The sequence below is a fragment of the Paroedura picta genome, chromosome 5 (assembly GCF_049243985.1).
Source record: "Paroedura picta isolate Pp20150507F chromosome 5, Ppicta_v3.0, whole genome shotgun sequence".
In the NCBI taxonomy this organism is placed as follows: Eukaryota; Metazoa; Chordata; class Lepidosauria; order Squamata; family Gekkonidae; genus Paroedura; species Paroedura picta.
In genome coordinates this window covers 112,523,708-112,539,779 of record NC_135373.1, presented here as the reverse complement: position 1 = coordinate 112,539,779, position 16,072 = coordinate 112,523,708, and the positions used below count along the sequence as shown (strand labels likewise).

Sequence of the window (16,072 nt, the reverse complement as noted above, 5' to 3'; positions counted from 1 at the left end):
CTTCCCCTAAATTCAGGCGTCTTGTTCTTTTTGCATGTAGCTCATTTATCCTTGATAATTAAAGTCTGCGTCTTTTCAGTACTCTCCGGTATATTGGTAGCACTTTGAATTATGTTTTGGATGAAATTTATATAAGGCACAATGAACCGCTTTAACTGTGCATGACAAAACAGTCTGGCAGAACCTGGTAGCTTGTCCTACAGACTGCTCCAAAATAAGTTCAAAAGATTTACTGAGATTTGTTTAGGCTGGAATTTATTTGCCATCTCTCGAACATCTTGCTGGAGACAGATTACCAGTAAAAGCAACATGATAGAATCGTAAAAATAAGCAATTAAAAAAAAAGTTAGGAGCATACACACAACATAAAACAACCATTATGCTTAAAAACCTCCATAAACCAGACCTCGAGCCAGAAGTACACTGAGGAAGTGTGCATGCATACAAAACTCATGCCTTGAATAAATCTTTGTTGGTTTTAAAGGTACCATTGGACACAAATTTTGTTGTGCTACTTCAGACCAACATGGCTATCTACTTGAATTTAACTGTAACACAGGTTAAAAAATAAAGTCCCATAGCTAAATGCTTGAGTAATGGAAAAATGCTTTGGCCTGGTGCCACACTATGTCAGGTGTTAGGTGAGCCACAAAGAACAGTTGGTTTTATACCTCTCTTTTCACTACCCAAAGGAGTCACTCTTAAAGTGAGGTAGGTGGGGCTGATGGAGCTCTGAGAGAACTGCTTTGTGAGAACAGCTCTAACAGGACTGTGGCTAGCCCAAGGTCATCCAGCTAGCTGCATGGGTAAGAGAAGTGGAGAATCTAATCCAGCTTTCCAGATTAGAGGCTGCCGCTCTTAACCATTGCACCAAGCTGGCTACCAAAGGGGCAGACATTCCAGAGAGGAGGTGCCGTCACTGAAAATATCCTGTCTAAGTATTAATTTTAATGGGGGTTTTAATAGGGTTTTTATTGTTGTGTGTGGGGTTTTTATCATGCAACCCGCCACGAGACGGCTTGCTGTGAGTGGCAGGCAACAAATACATTAATACCAAATAAATCATCATTAATAATAATCACATACAACAACAACAATAATAATAATGGACCCTGTGGAATTCCACCCGCCTGAGGTCCCTTCCTTCACCCGCAAATCTCCAGGAATTTCCCAACCTCGAGTTGGCAACCCATTTCTTCAGAGCTCTCTCTCTTTCTCTCTCTCTCTAATAAGGCAACGGAGAGGAACAGGAACCCAGAGCCGCCCAAGAGCCCCGCAGAGAAAGCCAGGTTCAGGCGGCTTTGAAGCAGCAGAGCAAAAGGTGCGTCCAAAGGCACCTTTCAGACCCACAAAGTCTTATTCCAGGCGGGAGCTTTCGCGTGCAGGCAAACCCCCCACCTTGACTAAAACTTTGCCATCCTTAAAGGTGCCATCGGACCCACGTTTTGCTCTGCGGATATAGCGCGTGCGGTTGCAATATCCGGTAGTATGGCCCTGCTGTGAGCCCGTAGCGAAGAGGCGCCTCGTGAGGGCGGAAGTGCGTCTCCGCTGAGCCGGCAGGCCCGCAAAGCTTGCGATTGTACGGGCGGAAGTGCTGCGGACCCCGCCGGGCTCAAGTTCCCTGGGGCAGGTAAGCGCCGCCGTCATTTCTTGCCCGGGATTTCCCTCCGTGCAGCAGCTGTCGCTGCAAAATGGCTGCTGCGAGGGGCTCCCGTGGGCGTTGCTTTTATTTCGGGGAGGAGGGTGTGGGTGGGAATGATCTATTTAGATGGGGCGGATGCCGGGGAGGGCGCGAGAAGCGATTTTAGGATGCTTAAGGGGACGTTGGTCTTAGCCGGGGGGTGTTCCTGCTTATGGTTTTCCTTCTCTTTCTGGAAAAGAGACCCGACTTCATAGCCCTTCTTTGCCCTCAGGGGCATTTGGGAACTGTAGTTCTCCGAGCGGGGGAGGAGGGAATTGTTTGTCTGCGTTGTTATCCTGCATTTCTTTTGGTTTGCACGCTCAGGATTGAACCTTGGCCTCTGGCAGAACGGTGGTCCTTGACTATATTGATTTTTGATTGTGAGCTGCATGTCTGAAATTATTATTCTATTGCACATTGCATATTGCTGGTAGCTTCAGCTCGGTCTTGTGGATGCCTGGTGTTATTATATGTGTTCATAGAATTTACTTGTCCCCTGTTGAAGACCCTCTGGGCTGAAACCTGTGTGGTCTATGCTGAGACTATGTGCAATATTCTTATGTTTTCATCTTTTAAAAATCTTAAAAATTCATTTAATAAATATTTGTATCTTAATATATATTCGTGCTCAACCTTTGGGTTAATGACATGTTTTCTGAGGTTTGGGTTTTGTTCTCCTTTTGCTTTTCACTATTTTTTTTTTATCGTGCCTTTTTACCAAGCAGCTCAGAGTGGTATTCGTGGTGCTCCTGGCCTCAGTTACATGCCCATGAGTGAATGGGTGGCCCAGGATTGTCCAAATAAGATTAATGACAAGTGGGGATCCCTTTGCTCACACATTTTTTTAAACTCATCTGCCGTGCTGATTGTGTAGTGACATGTTATGAGATATCTTGATATTTTCCAGGCCACAGTTCTCAGAATCTGGGCTACTATAAAATCTGTGGTTATTGCTGCTGCTTCTGTTACACTGAGTGCCTTGTGCTAGCTGTGGAATCTGGCATTTATTTATTTAGGGATTTATAGACCGCTCCTGCCAGCAAGCTGGCTTGGGGTGATTTTAAAACCAATGCATAATAAATACATTATCATCAGCATTAAAACATTAATGTTGACTTTAAACCAGGGCACTTACAGACAAGTAGAAGTACCTGTCTACTGGGGGGGGGGCACCCCCTTAGTCGTGCAGGAAAGTAAGACTATACAGTCACCAAAAGAAGAAAAACCACCGCTGCTGCCACCACCCCAAGAAAAACCCAACCTCTTAAGGAATGATTGTTTACCTGGAGCAACAGAGGGTTGAGAATCTGGTGAGGAAAGAATGTTGTATGGTGCTCTGAGCTTTTTAGAAAAAGGGTGGGGTAGACATGGACTTAATAAAGATGGGCAGTTGCGTTAGAGCAACAGTCTTTAGTGGTACCCTAAAGACTAACAAATTTGTGACAGTGTATCAGGTTTCACGAGTCACTGTTCACTATGGTTAAAAATAAAACAAGAGTCCAGTAGCACAACAAAGATTTATTCAAGGTGTGAGTTTTCGAGTGCAAGCACTCTTCCTCAGACTATGAACTGTTATTAATTCTGTTATTGAACACATCCAAGTGATCTTCCCCACTGAGTCTGCCTTTTTATAAGCTTAAGGTAAAATGGAATGCCAACAGACGTGTTTTTGTATTTTTGTCTTGAGCAGAGTTTAATGTTCCTTTTAAAAAACCATTTACTTCTCACCAAGGGGCCAAAATTCTAACTCTGTTAGTGTTCATTTGTTCTTAAAAGCTTTTTAAAAAGAAAGCCACCAGCTATGGAAGAATTGCAAATTTCTGATGTTGCAGGGAGAAATCTGTATAAAACCTGGACAGGTAAATTTAACGACAGCAACTCCTCCAAGGGAGCTCCAAATAGTCTGGGAGGCTGGCTACAGTGTAGCTTAAGAGCCATTTCTGAAAAGAAAATTGATGCAGACCTCTCTATCACAGAGGAGTTAACGTCATAAGAAAGCGTTGGCAGTTATGTAGGGTCAGCAAAGCCACTTTGGACCTGATCCACTGGGACATGTTCATTACAAGACAGGAGGCAGTTCTTGTGTTGTGGCCACGTAATGAAGCAGCAAAATTTGTTTATTATTAGTTTTATATACCGCTCTTCCCCGCAAGCAAGTTTTGGGTGGTTCACAGCGTAACTTCCATGCATCAATATGTAATCGCTGTTAAAATACCATTGAAAACATTTCAGTGTTTGGCTGTATCTACTGCCGGTCCTGCTAGTCTGTCTCTTAGTCTATTTTGCAGATGGGATAGGTGTTGCTATTCTGGTTCTGATTTGGCGAAGGGAATGACAGAGATGAGTGGAGGGAGGCCTGTAGATTTTATTCACAATTGGTTCGTTCTGGCCTCAATCAAATGCCAGGTGGCAAAGCATAATTTTGCAAGCCCTGCGGAACTTGGATAGTTTCATCAGGTCCTGTGTCTCAATTGGCAGCTCATTCCACCAGGGTGGGGCCGCAGCCGAAAAGTGGGACATACTGGGAGAGGCGGTCTGTTGAATACGCAGGGCCCAGATAGCAGATCCCGTAAATGGAACTTTCCTGACCACATAAATGCAGCACTTATCCAGTGGAGGCAGGCTTATCAAGCCATCACTGGATAATTGTTTTCTCAGCCGATCATGACAGTTGAAGTAAAATGGAAGGAAAATAAACTTCTGCATGCATCGCTTGAATTTGTTCCAAGTTCTATAATCTGAACCGTTTCCATTTGTTTTGTTGGACCAGCGGTAGGGAGTCGTAGTAAGGGATTTGGATTGCAACTTCCCCAAGGGGAGCCATTGCCACTGTGTGATGTAGATAGTAAGTGCTCCAGAGAGGCTCCCCCTCCCCTCTCCTATTAAAAGCATTAGAAGCTGCAGGATGTAAGCTGGCTCTCTCATTACTCAGGTCTCCAGCTGGGGGCTTGCAGGAAAGCTCTGATGAATATTACTTTGTAATATCCAGCCGCATCCTTCGCACTCCTCGCTGAAGAGAGTGATTGATCGATCCAGGGGATGACTAAGTTTTACAAGCGCTGACAGCTTTTGCGGCCTGCAAAAATCCAGGTTTGTTCATGTTCCAAGGAGACAGCTCTTCCCTAAGCAGAGCACTATTATAAATTTGATTTCTGCACTAAGGCACCCAAGTGTGAAAGCTGCGGCTTGCATATGACAGGTTGGAATTTTCTCTACGAGACCAGCTTTTTTGGGTGTCTGTATGTGTGTGTGTGTGGGGGGGGGGGGATTAGGAGCAAGCTGGTTCCTTTGTTTTCTCTTTCAGGCTATTCTTGTGCCACAGGTAATTAGCACAAGGTTTGTTTGGGCTGGGTGGCTGATAAAGTTTTGTGAGCTTTCTTTGTGTGTGTACGTACTTGCTGGCTGGTTTCTTTAGCATTATAACTCACCAAAGGGCTGTATTTAGAGCCTTATAGATCATCACTGTTCTGACTTTAGAACAGCTGTCCCCAACCCCATTCCGGGGACGGGGACCGGTCTGTGAATCAGTGGGTACCAGGCCGTGGCTCCTCCTCATCCTCCTCCCCAGCTCCTGCCTTGGAGGATGCCCTGCCACTCTGCCGCCAGCTCACTTTTGATAATCTCTGGCGGTCACCATGGCTGGGGCTCCCCCTCAGCATGGCACTGTGCAGCTGCTGCTGGCAGCACCCCTCAGTGGGTGGCAGGAAGTCAGGGGCGCTGGCAGGAAAGCAAGCGGAGCAGGGGTTCAGGCGGTGACGTCCCTCGGCAAAAGACTACCCCTCCGGGCCTCAGTAAAATTGTCAAGCGTTGACCGGTTCCCAGTGATAAAAAGGTTGGGGACCACTGCTTTAGAACATAACGCTGAGAAGTAGTGTGTTGTCTGAGCCAGCAGCTCAATTAAGAATTGAACCCGGGTCTTTAATATCTAGATCAGGGGTGGCCAAATCGTGGCTCTCCAGAGGTCTACGGGCTACAATTCCCATGAGCACCTGCTGGCATGGGCTCATGGGAATTATAGTCCATGGACCACTGGAGAACCATGGTTTTGGCCACCCCTGATCTAGATTTTGAGGGGCGCCGTGATTGCCATTATGTTTGAATTACTGCATGGCCCAGGCTAGGCAAAGCTTGTTAGATCTCAGAAGCTAAACAGGTTCAGTCCTGGTTCGTATCTGGATGGGAGACCACCAAGGAAACTCAGGGTTGTTATACAGGGGCAGGCAATGGCAAGCCACCTCTGAACATCTCTTGCCTTCAAAACCCTATGAGATTTCACCATAAATCGACTGCAACTTAGCAGCTCTTTCAGCCACCATGTAGTGCAATTGCCCTGATCCAAATGACCCAGGTTAGCTTGATCTTGGAAGCTAAGCAGGAATGGCCCTGGTTAGTATTTAAAACGGAGATCGCCAGGGAAGTCCCGAGTTGCAGTGGCAAACCATCTCAGTTGATCTCCTGCTTTGAAAACCCTCCAGGGCTGCCATAAGTTGGCTGCTGTTTGATGGAACTTTCTACCAAACCTCAGTCTTGTCAAATCTCAGAAGTTAAGAAAAGTTGTTTTTTTATACCCTGATTTTCACTGCCTGAAGAAGTCCCAGAGCACCTTACAGTCGCCCTTCTCTTCCTCTCCCCACAAGGTCATCGGCGTTCAGGTGGGAGACCACCAAGAAAAACCCAGGGTTGTTATGCAGAAGTGGGCAGCAGCAAGCCAGCTCTGAATGCCTCCTGCCTTGAAAACCAGAGTTCAACAAAATGCTCCAGAGTAGCATGTAAAGAACTCCTTATGTCCTCATAGAGATCTGTTTCACGTTACTGAGGGCCCCAAACACTAAATCCCAGGTGAGAAGCCAGTTAGAGGTATTCACCTATCACAAAGTATCAGTTCAAATAATGAACACAGTAAGTTGATAACTTGAAAATCCAATCCAATTTGGAATAATTTATTAAGAAACTTTGTCCATCTTCAGCGAAGAGACGTTGATGGGACGGAGGTGCCGGCTCTCCTCCCATTTTGAACTTTCCTTCCTCGAGACTAACTTTTCACCTTCCACTTGCAGTACAAGCAATAGCTTCACCATGCTCTAAACCAGTGGTCCTCAACCTTCCTAATGCCGCGACCCTTTAATACAGTTCCTCATGTTGTGGTGACCCCCAACCATAAAATTAGGCAAGTGTTCTTTCACAGAAACTAAACCAAACTGACCAATGGCATGAAGATCCATTGTTCATGATTGTATATAAGTTGGGTTTTTTCCAGGGTTCCTCAGTTCAGTTCTGCCTCTTGTCCCGCCATGCCGATCTCTCTCTTTTCCGCTGCTCCAGACAGACGAACGCTCTGTCTTGATCTACCTCGCAAGGCTGTTGTGTGGATGGCGCCCCCCCTCCCCCCGGCCAAACTGCTTGCCCTTCCAAGACCCCTGTGAAAGGGTTGTTCGACCCCCAAAGAGGTCCCGACCCCCAGCTTGAGAACCACTGCTCTAACCAGTCTGTTAACCCTGTAGAGCTGCCATAAATTGGAAAACCCGGCTGTCTTTCTGTGCTTGTGGCTGGACCTCGCCCTCCAGGCAGAACCTGCTTGAAATAATTCATTACTAAAAGCTAACCGCAGGAGAGCCCTCGTGAGATGGAGAGATCCGCTTTTCGTGTCAAAAACACATGTACACCCCCCTTCCTTTCCCGATGTTCATAAAATGAAGACAAACGCCCTTTTGACGGATATATTTGCGATGGTGAAAATTCTTCACTGCTCAAAATAATAATAATTTTTTTTAAAAAAAAGGAATCAATGAGGCGTTAATAACATTTGCAGCGGTGTTAAAAGCGCCGACTCCAGAGGGGAAGCGGTCGGTGACACAGTCAGCAGCAAAAGCCCGCATCGCCGGAGGGGTTGGCTCAGGAAACAGTGTTTCGTGCTGACCCAAACCTTTGCGCTGATAAAGCCTTTGCAGTGAAGTGAAATGTCGAGCCATTGAACGATGCCCGGTGGAAGGAAGCTAAATCTTGTGCCTTAAGAGTGCTCTGAAAAGAATGGCTTCTGTTTGGGCAAAAATGAAGACATAACATCACGTTCTGCCCATTGATTTCTTTGACTTCGGTATGTTCAAAATGGTTTCTTAGAATCATAGAGTTGGAAGGGACCTCCTGGGTCATCTAGTCCAACCCCCTGCACTGTGCAGGACACTCACATCCCAATCGCTCATCTACTGTAACCTGCCACCCCCTTGAACCTTCACAGAAGCAGCCTCTCCGTCAGATGGCTATCCAGCCTCTGTTTAAAAATTTCCAAAGATGGAGAACCCACCACCTCCCGAGGAAGCCTGTTCCACTGAGGAACAACTCTTAACTATCAGGAACGTCTTCCGGATGTTTAGATGGAATTTCTTTTGAATTAATTTCATCCCATTGGTTCTTATCACGTTCTTCTCTTCAACTGCCCTCCCTTTACTCAGCCTCTAATGTTAAAGTGATTTAAAAAGAATGAATTTGTTCTATTTCAATGTTTTGAACTTGGAGTCTGGCTGACCAATCTAATAGATCTAATAAGTTTTCCAAAATGACCTTTTCTAAGACCAGAAACCCTTTCTGTGCATGAGAATAGCTGTGACTGATAGCCCGCCCTTGTGATGTGGGAAGGTACTGGCTGCATCTTGCCACAACTGCGATCACTTGTAAAATGTGCAAGCCAGTTTACTGTGATGCAGAATATGTCCTTGCCTGGCTCTGCGTTGCAACATGCACTGTACCACTTTAAAAATACATCTAGGATCCATGGCAAAAGTGATGTAGGACAGGGCTTCCCCGTGTGGTGTTAGGGTAAGGAAAAGCAATAACTATTACCCCAATTTAAACATATTGGGTAGATATATCCTGAGGGTGCCTTCATAATCCTTGAAGAGCTCGCATATCTATGGATATCTATTGGGCTTCATCTTTAACTTGTGACATTTGTGGCCATTAAGGTTCCTCAGATGCACACCTGATATATTTTTTTCTCAGTATATATTCGAAATATTTATGTTCTGTGTTGGGAGAAAGGTTCTCAAGGGGGTTTTAGTGATCACTACAAAAATAAGAGTCCTCAATAAAAATCAGCGTCAATGGCAGCATCGGAGAGGCTATCCCATCACAAAAAGTATACAATTATTGCTTTAAAGGTAAAGCTAAAGGTATCCCCTGTGCAAGCACTGAGTCATGTCTGACCCTTGGGGTGCCGCCCTCAAGCGTTTTCATGGCAGACTCAATACAGGGTGGTTTGCCAGTGCCTTCCCCAGTCATTACCGTTTACCCCCCAGCAAGCTGGGTACTCATTTTACCGACCTCGGAAGGATGGAAGGCTGAGTCAACTTTGAGCCGGCTGCTGGGATTGACCTCCCAGCCTCATGGGCAAAGCTTTCAGACGGCTGCCTTACCACTCTGCACCACAAGAGGCTCTAATTATTGCTTTAGAGCAGTGGTCCCCAACCTGCGGGCCGCGGCTCCCTCTCCCCGCCCCCCCCCCCCCCCGCAGTAAAAAACTTCCCAGGCCGCAAGCTTGCGGCCTGGGATGCCCTGATGCCCTGCCGGTCCCCAACCTCAGAAAGGTTGGGGACCACTGCTTTAGAGGAGTAAAATCATCAGTTAAAAAAGCAACCATGCTGGAATAACCTGCATAGGAAGCAAAAGAGGACCTCAGCAATCTTTATAGCCAGCATGAGGTGCAATTGTGGTATGACTTCTCATAGGATGGATGGAGGTTGTGCTGCCAAGAGGGAATCTAGCCAAAGGACACCTGATGAGATGTTGGCTGAGGTGAACCAGGAAGCTGAGGTTTGGGCCTCTCTGAATAGACCTACAGATACCCAAAGTGGCAGGATTCTAGTAGCAGAGGCTCAATGGGGGAAGGAACTCAAGGGGAGAATCACAAGTGATCCTTTCTCCCAAACCTTGGGGCTTTCCTGCTGCATGGTTCGGTTCCCTGAAGGTTTGTGTGTGCGGTGTGCATTGCTGTCAAGTCGTAACCAACTTCTGGTGACTCCTAGGTTTACAAGCCAACAAATGAAGGTGTGCCATTGCCTACCTCTGCAAAGCAAACCAGGACTTTCTTAGTGGTCTACCATCCAAGTACTAACCAGGGCTGACCTTGCTTAACTTCCCCGGTTGGGCTAGTGTGAGCTATCAAAGTCAAAAGATTTTCCTCCATAATGAAAGCTTATTGTTTAACTTCTGCAGAACAGTGGAGAAGAACAATGTGGGGAGATATACTGTTCCCCACTCCCACATACAAGGAAAGCACGTGTCTTGTCCCCAAGGAAGGCAAACTCAAAGTTCTGGCTAGAAACTCAGCAGTTTATTAAGGAGAGTACAAAGGGCTTCACAAGACTCTTGTGTTGTTGAAGACCAAAACAAGCAAAAGCATTGAGCAATTATAGTGGCGGAATTTCCTCTCCCTTCTTTACACAACTCAGTTTCGCACAGAAGGGTTCTCATCATCAAAGGGTAACACAGATTCAAGTGGGTAGCCGTGTTGGTCTGAAGTAGCACAATAAAATCAGAGGCCAGTAGCATCTTTAAGACCAACAAAGATTTATTCAAGGCGTGAGGTTTCGGGTGCAAGCACTCTTCCTCAGACAGATTGCAGGGTAGTACAGTTTGCAGTTGACACCTCCAGGCGGGAAGACACAGCCACATCAACCCACTTGATGGGGAGTCAGATGGCCCCAGAGTACGGGGACAAAAGGGAGAGGGGAATGAGCAAGGCAACTCCAGGTCAGCTCCCCACTGGGAGTTCTGGGACTCTGGTCAAGCAAATCATGGCAGAAGCTGGTGGCTACCATACAGCACACAGGTAAATACCACTGTTTGTTTTGTGTTGGGTGCTCAGGTGAAGAATATGTCTAGTTGGGAGCCAGGGTTCACCAGAATTTAACGAAAAGGGACTTGATTGGGGGAAGTTATGAGTTACAGGGAGCCAGGCTGAACTGAGAGCCTCTTGTGGCGCAGAGTGGTAAGGCAGCCGTCTGAAAGCTTTGCCCATGAGGCTGGGAGTTCAATCCCAGCAGCCGGCTCAAGGTCGACTCAGCCTTCCATCCTTCCGAGGTCGGTAAAATGAGTACCCAGCTTGCTGGGGGGTAAACGGTAATGACTGGGGAAGGCACTGGCAAACCACCCCGTACTGAGTCTGCCATGAAAACGCTAGAGGGCGTCACCCCAAGGGTCAGACATGACTCGGTGCTTGCACAGGGGATACCTTTACCTTTTAGGCTGAACTGTCTCGACAGAGAACGTAAATGCTTCCGGTAGATTAAAGATGGCAGACAGGAGTTATAACTCTTGTCCTCCTCTTCCCCCTCCCAGGAGCCTTTGTTAAGAGATTCTGTAATGCAGAATCTGGAGCCCAAGTGGCTAGGGAGCAAGTGTGTGAAGCAAGGTGGCGTTTTTTTAATTTCTGGAAAGCAATTTCATCTCTTAAAAATTTCCACAATGACCCCAGCCTGAGATAATCTCGGCCAAAAGCAGCCCAGCCTGCATCTATTTTCTAGTTTATTGATTTCCAAGGCAACGGAAGGACCAGCCGAAAAAAGCAAGGTATTTTGTCCCCCGCCAGCCCCTCCCACTGGGGCTTTCACGGCCAGGAGACACAGGGGAGGTATAATGTGCCACGGTTCTTGCAGGTCTCGCATTTAGGATACAGTTTTTGGAGGGTGATTGTGGGGAGGGGGTTAAAAATGAGACCGTGCCAACTGTTGCGGTGGTTTTAAGAAGCCCAATTAGTTATTTTGCCATTGAATAATGAAAATTCAGTTCAATCCTGTGACATTTTGGAATGGGCAGGCTATACCGGGCAGGTACAACTGAGTTTCTAAAATGCATTTAAAATATATATCTCAATAAAATCAGATTCCAGTAGCACCTTTAAGACCAACAAAGATTTATTCAAGGCGTGAGCTTTTGAGTGCAAGCACTCGAACGCTCACGCCTTGAATAAATCTTTGTTGGTCTTAAAGGTGCCACTGGAATCTGGTTTTATTGTGCCACTTCAAACCAACACAGCTACTCATTTGAATCTAAAAATATATCTGTAATCTTTCTCTTTTTAAAAAAAAAAACTGGGTTAACCATGCAATCTGAACCTAATACAAATGGGTAATCTCTTTACAAACCAAAGTCATGACTTTCAGGAAATGTAAAGTGAAAACTGCAGGTATTTGTTTTTCTCAGTCACAGAGCACAATAGTTTATTACGTTTTGTGGATCAAAACAGGGCAGCCACAAAAGAGAAGAAGAGTTGGTTCTTATATGCTGCTTTTCTCTACCAGGAGTCTCAAAACAGCTTACGTTTCCCTTCCCTTTCCCCACAACAGACACCCTGTGAGGTAGGTGAGGCTGAGAGAGCCCTGATACTACTGCTCAGTCAGAACAGTTTTATCAGTGCTGTGGCGAGCCCAAGGTCACCCAGTTGGCTGCATGTGGGGGAGGGCAGATTCGAACCCGGCTCGCCAGATTAGAAGTCTGCACTCCTAACCACCACTACACCAAACTGGACAGGCTAAAGCAGGAAATTATTCGGAACATTGATTCTAAGCTGCAATTTTTGACAACCAGTTAATAAGGCTCCATGTTGTTAAATAAAAAAGACCCTTCGGTGAGGTGATCATCAATAAATTAACAATCGTTTGATGTGTCATAATTTGATAATACGGTGATAATATTTGATCGTTTGCTGTGATATTAATAGGTATCATTTCATGCAGTGCTCAAAATATTTAGTTAAACATTTAAGAAACGTATAAAGATTTTTACGTGGGGTTGGGGCGTTCGCAGTGAGTTAGTTAGGCACTTTGGAATTAAGAGGACTGTGAACTGATTGCGACTATTCTGTTTAGACAGACCCCGAGCGCTTCTCTTCTGAGCGCCATTAGGCTGATGTACGATTCTCAAGCTTTTACGCACGAGCATCATGTGCCATCAGAATGGTTGCATTCGGGGAGCGCACAGGTGCCAGTGGAATAGAATAGTAGCAATTGAAATGGAAACCCCCATCTTGATTGGAACTGGCGCATTTTCCTTGGCAATTTCAATCATTATTTAAATTGCCTTGATTTTAAATTATTCCACTCTGGTGTCAGATAGGGTTGCCAGAGCTAAGTGTATTCTACAGAGATTTCCTGGCAGTCGACGTAGGTATGCTCTCTAGGTGTGATTCTGAGAAAACGAATGTGGGCAGGGAAAGTAGGGTAGTTGTGAAAGGAGACTTTGCCGATTGTAACATCGTTCCTGACTTAAGCTTGCTGTAGTGGTTAGGAGTGCCAACTTCTAATTTGGCAAGCCGGGTTCGATTCTGCACTCCCCCACATGCAGCCAGCTGGGTGCCCTTGAGCTCCCCACATCACTGATAAAACTGTTCTGACTGAGCAGTGATATCGGGGATCTCTCAGCCTCACCCACCCCACAGGGTGTCTGTTGTGGGGAGAGGAAAGGGAAGGCGACTGTAAGCCGCTTTGAGACTCCTTTGGGTAGGGAAAAGCAGCATATAAGAACCAACTCTTCTTCTTCTCCAGTAATATCAGGGCTTTCTCAGCCTCACCTCCCTCACAGGGTGTCTGTTGCGGGGAGAGGAAGGCGAAGGCGAATGTAAGCCGCTTTGAGACTCCTTCACGTAGAGAAAAGCGGCATATAAGTACCAACTATTTTTCTTCTAAAGAGCCTCTTGTGGCGCAGAGTGGTAAGGCAGCTGTCTGAAAGCTTTGCCCATGAGGTTGGGAGTTCGATCCCAGCAGCCGGCTCAAGGTTGACTCAGCCTTCCATCCTTCCGAGGTCGGTAAAATGAGTACCCAGCTTGCTGGGGGGTAAACGGTAATGACTGGGGAAGGCACTGGCAAACCACCCCGTATTGAGTCTGCCATGAAAACGCTAGAGGGCGTCACCCCCAGGGTCAGACATGACCCGGTGCTTGCACAGGGTATACCTTTACCTTTACCTTATTTTTCTTCTTCTAAAATCAGAGAGATTTGAATGTGTTAGGAGATGGTTGTTCTTGTTTTGGTAAGGAATACACTTCCCATCCTCATCTCTGTTCCCGGAATACCCTTCAGAGAGTGAATATTCGGCCAGCTTAAGCAGACACAGATATGCTTGTGGAGTCTTATCACCCCCCCTTCACTGTTTGCAGGGCTTTTCTAACGCTGCCCTCTTCAGAGTAGAAGTGCTTCTTGAGTTTCTCGGAAAGTGTGTGTTTTATCGATCGTGCAAGACCGCGCTGGTTAAGAGCCTTTTGAACCCAGTCTTGTATTTTTGTTGATTGACAGACAGAAGCAAGATACAAAAAGTGTTTAATAAAAGAAGTAAAAATTATTCTGAACGTTTCTGCTCTGGTGCTACATCAGCGGGTTGTTTGGTGAGCTAGTACTTAAAAGTCACCGGAATCACCCATAGTTTCTCTACAACTCTGAACCATGGTGGATAACATTCCCCCTTCCCCTGGGATAGGTCAATCCAGATGCTGCCTCTGTGGTTCAGAAGGGGGAGAGGAAGAGATCTTGAGACAAAGGAGTAGCAGGTTACAGTGTCAGCGATAGGGTTATGGGTGGCCTGCATGGGGTTGGACTAGATGACCCCGGAGGTCCCGTCCAATGATTCTATGATTCTAAGTAGACCCTCTTCCCCATTGGCAGCCCCAATTTCAATGGACTGGGTGCTCTCTGACAGGATCCTCTGGCCTTTTTTGGCGGGAGGCTGTTTCTATACGTGCATTTTCTCAATCCCTGGCTTTGTGAAAAACATGGGAAGCTACCTTACATTGAATCAGGGTCAGAATTGCCTACCAGACCACTAGTAGCTCTCCAGGGTCTCTGGTCAAAGTTCTCCCCATCACCTACCACCTGATGTTTTAGCAGGAGAAGCCAGGGATTGAACCTCGGACCTTCTGTGTGACAAGCAGGACTTCTAGGCTACAACCCATTCCCCAGCCAATGATTATGGCAACCTCTGGCCCATTGCAGTCAACAGCAGGATGTGCGGAAGGATCTCTGCATACTCACCTGTTCAATAGAAGACGAACCTGAAGTGGGAGATCACAACAATGCAATCATTGCACATTTGTGTGTGTGTGTGTGTGTGTGTGTGTGTGTGTGTGTGTGTGTATGGGGGGGGGCTGAGCTCAAAAAGCTTTAAGTAATCTGCCCCAAGACAAATGAGAAGTAAGCTAAAGAAGACACAGCAACATAAGAATGAAGCAAGCATACAATCGCCTCCCCTTCCTCTCCCCACAACAGACACCCTGCAGAGTTGGGTGGGGCTGAGAGAGCTCTGACAGAACTGCTCTGCAACAGGCTGCATGTGGAAGAATCAAACCCACCTCTCCGGATTAGAAGTCGCAACTCTTAACCGCTACGCCAAGCTGGCCGGCTTCAGCTCTTGAGAGGCCAACTCCACCTGGCCCTCATCGCTGCAGAACAGCCGGTTATACGGTGAACGTGGCCGGCCAGCATACCCAGGGGAAGGGAAGGCGGAAGCTGTTCAAATTAGCTCGATCCGGGCTCTGAAGGGTTTCATCCAGGCTTGGCTTGTGAGGACCAGAGCTGCACTTAGACAAGCGGCAGGTAATGAGGAGGGCTGTGAAGAGCTGTCTGCTCAAGGGCCTAATTACACCTGTACTTATGCATTCCGCCGTGTCTCCCCCCGCATCACTTCCTGCCACCCATCAGATAAGGATGATTAGACCTATTTATAGGGGCAAAGTTTCTTATTATTCAGTGCAGCGAAACTCTTGCCAATCAAATCAGCACCATCTGCATCTTTGATTGCTGCTTAATAACACAGTGGAACACTTTAATTAAAGCGGGATATAAATAGGCTTCTTCACTCCCCTCCCCTCCCCCTTCAATTTTGACTTACCTAAGTAGCTGACACCTCCTTGCATATTCTAAATAAATGCAAATTTGAGGGATCCTTGGTTTGGAGGCTGATATATCCATCTACCCATCCACGCCCCAAGTAGCTCTGCTGAATCGTTTACTCATTTCTCTTGCAGGGCTTTTCTGCCTTCCTCCCCCCCCCCCTTCCTGTGGTCCCCGGATATAAACACGTGCAAGCAAGATCGGTAATCGACTGGCCAATGCAAATAAGTTTCGATAGCATAGCACAATCACACCAGAACAGTATTTGCACGTTCACATGTGTGTGTGCTGCAAGTCAGCTGTCTAAAAACAAAATGTGCAGTGTTTGCGAGAGACTGCCCAGGACAACCAACCACAAGTGTTGTTGTGGCATCTTAAAGTATGTATGTATGGATGGATGGATGGATGGATGGATGGATGGATGGATTTATTTATTTATTTATTTATTTATTTATAATTATCATTATTTGTTTGTTATGTGTGTAATACAGTCAGGAACCCGAAGGTTGGGCAACAA

At 46.4% G+C, this 16,072-nt stretch overlaps 1 protein-coding gene across 2 annotated transcripts in view; it reads left to right on the top strand.

Moving 5' to 3' along the window:
• Nucleotides 1-1,473: 1,473 nt before the first annotated feature.
• The window catches only part of WASHC1 (WASH complex subunit 1), a 51,274-nt gene continuing 36,675 nt past the window's right edge, over nucleotides 1,474-16,072 (top strand). Inside the window, exon 1 of one of the 2 annotated variants that reach the window (XM_077339965.1) lies at nucleotides 1,474-1,630. The gene's annotated coding sequence lies outside the window, so the exon portion shown is untranslated. Of the gene's footprint in view, nucleotides 1,631-4,660; nucleotides 4,772-16,072 lie in introns of those variants that run through there. The other variant, XM_077339966.1, reaches the window with a different exon arrangement.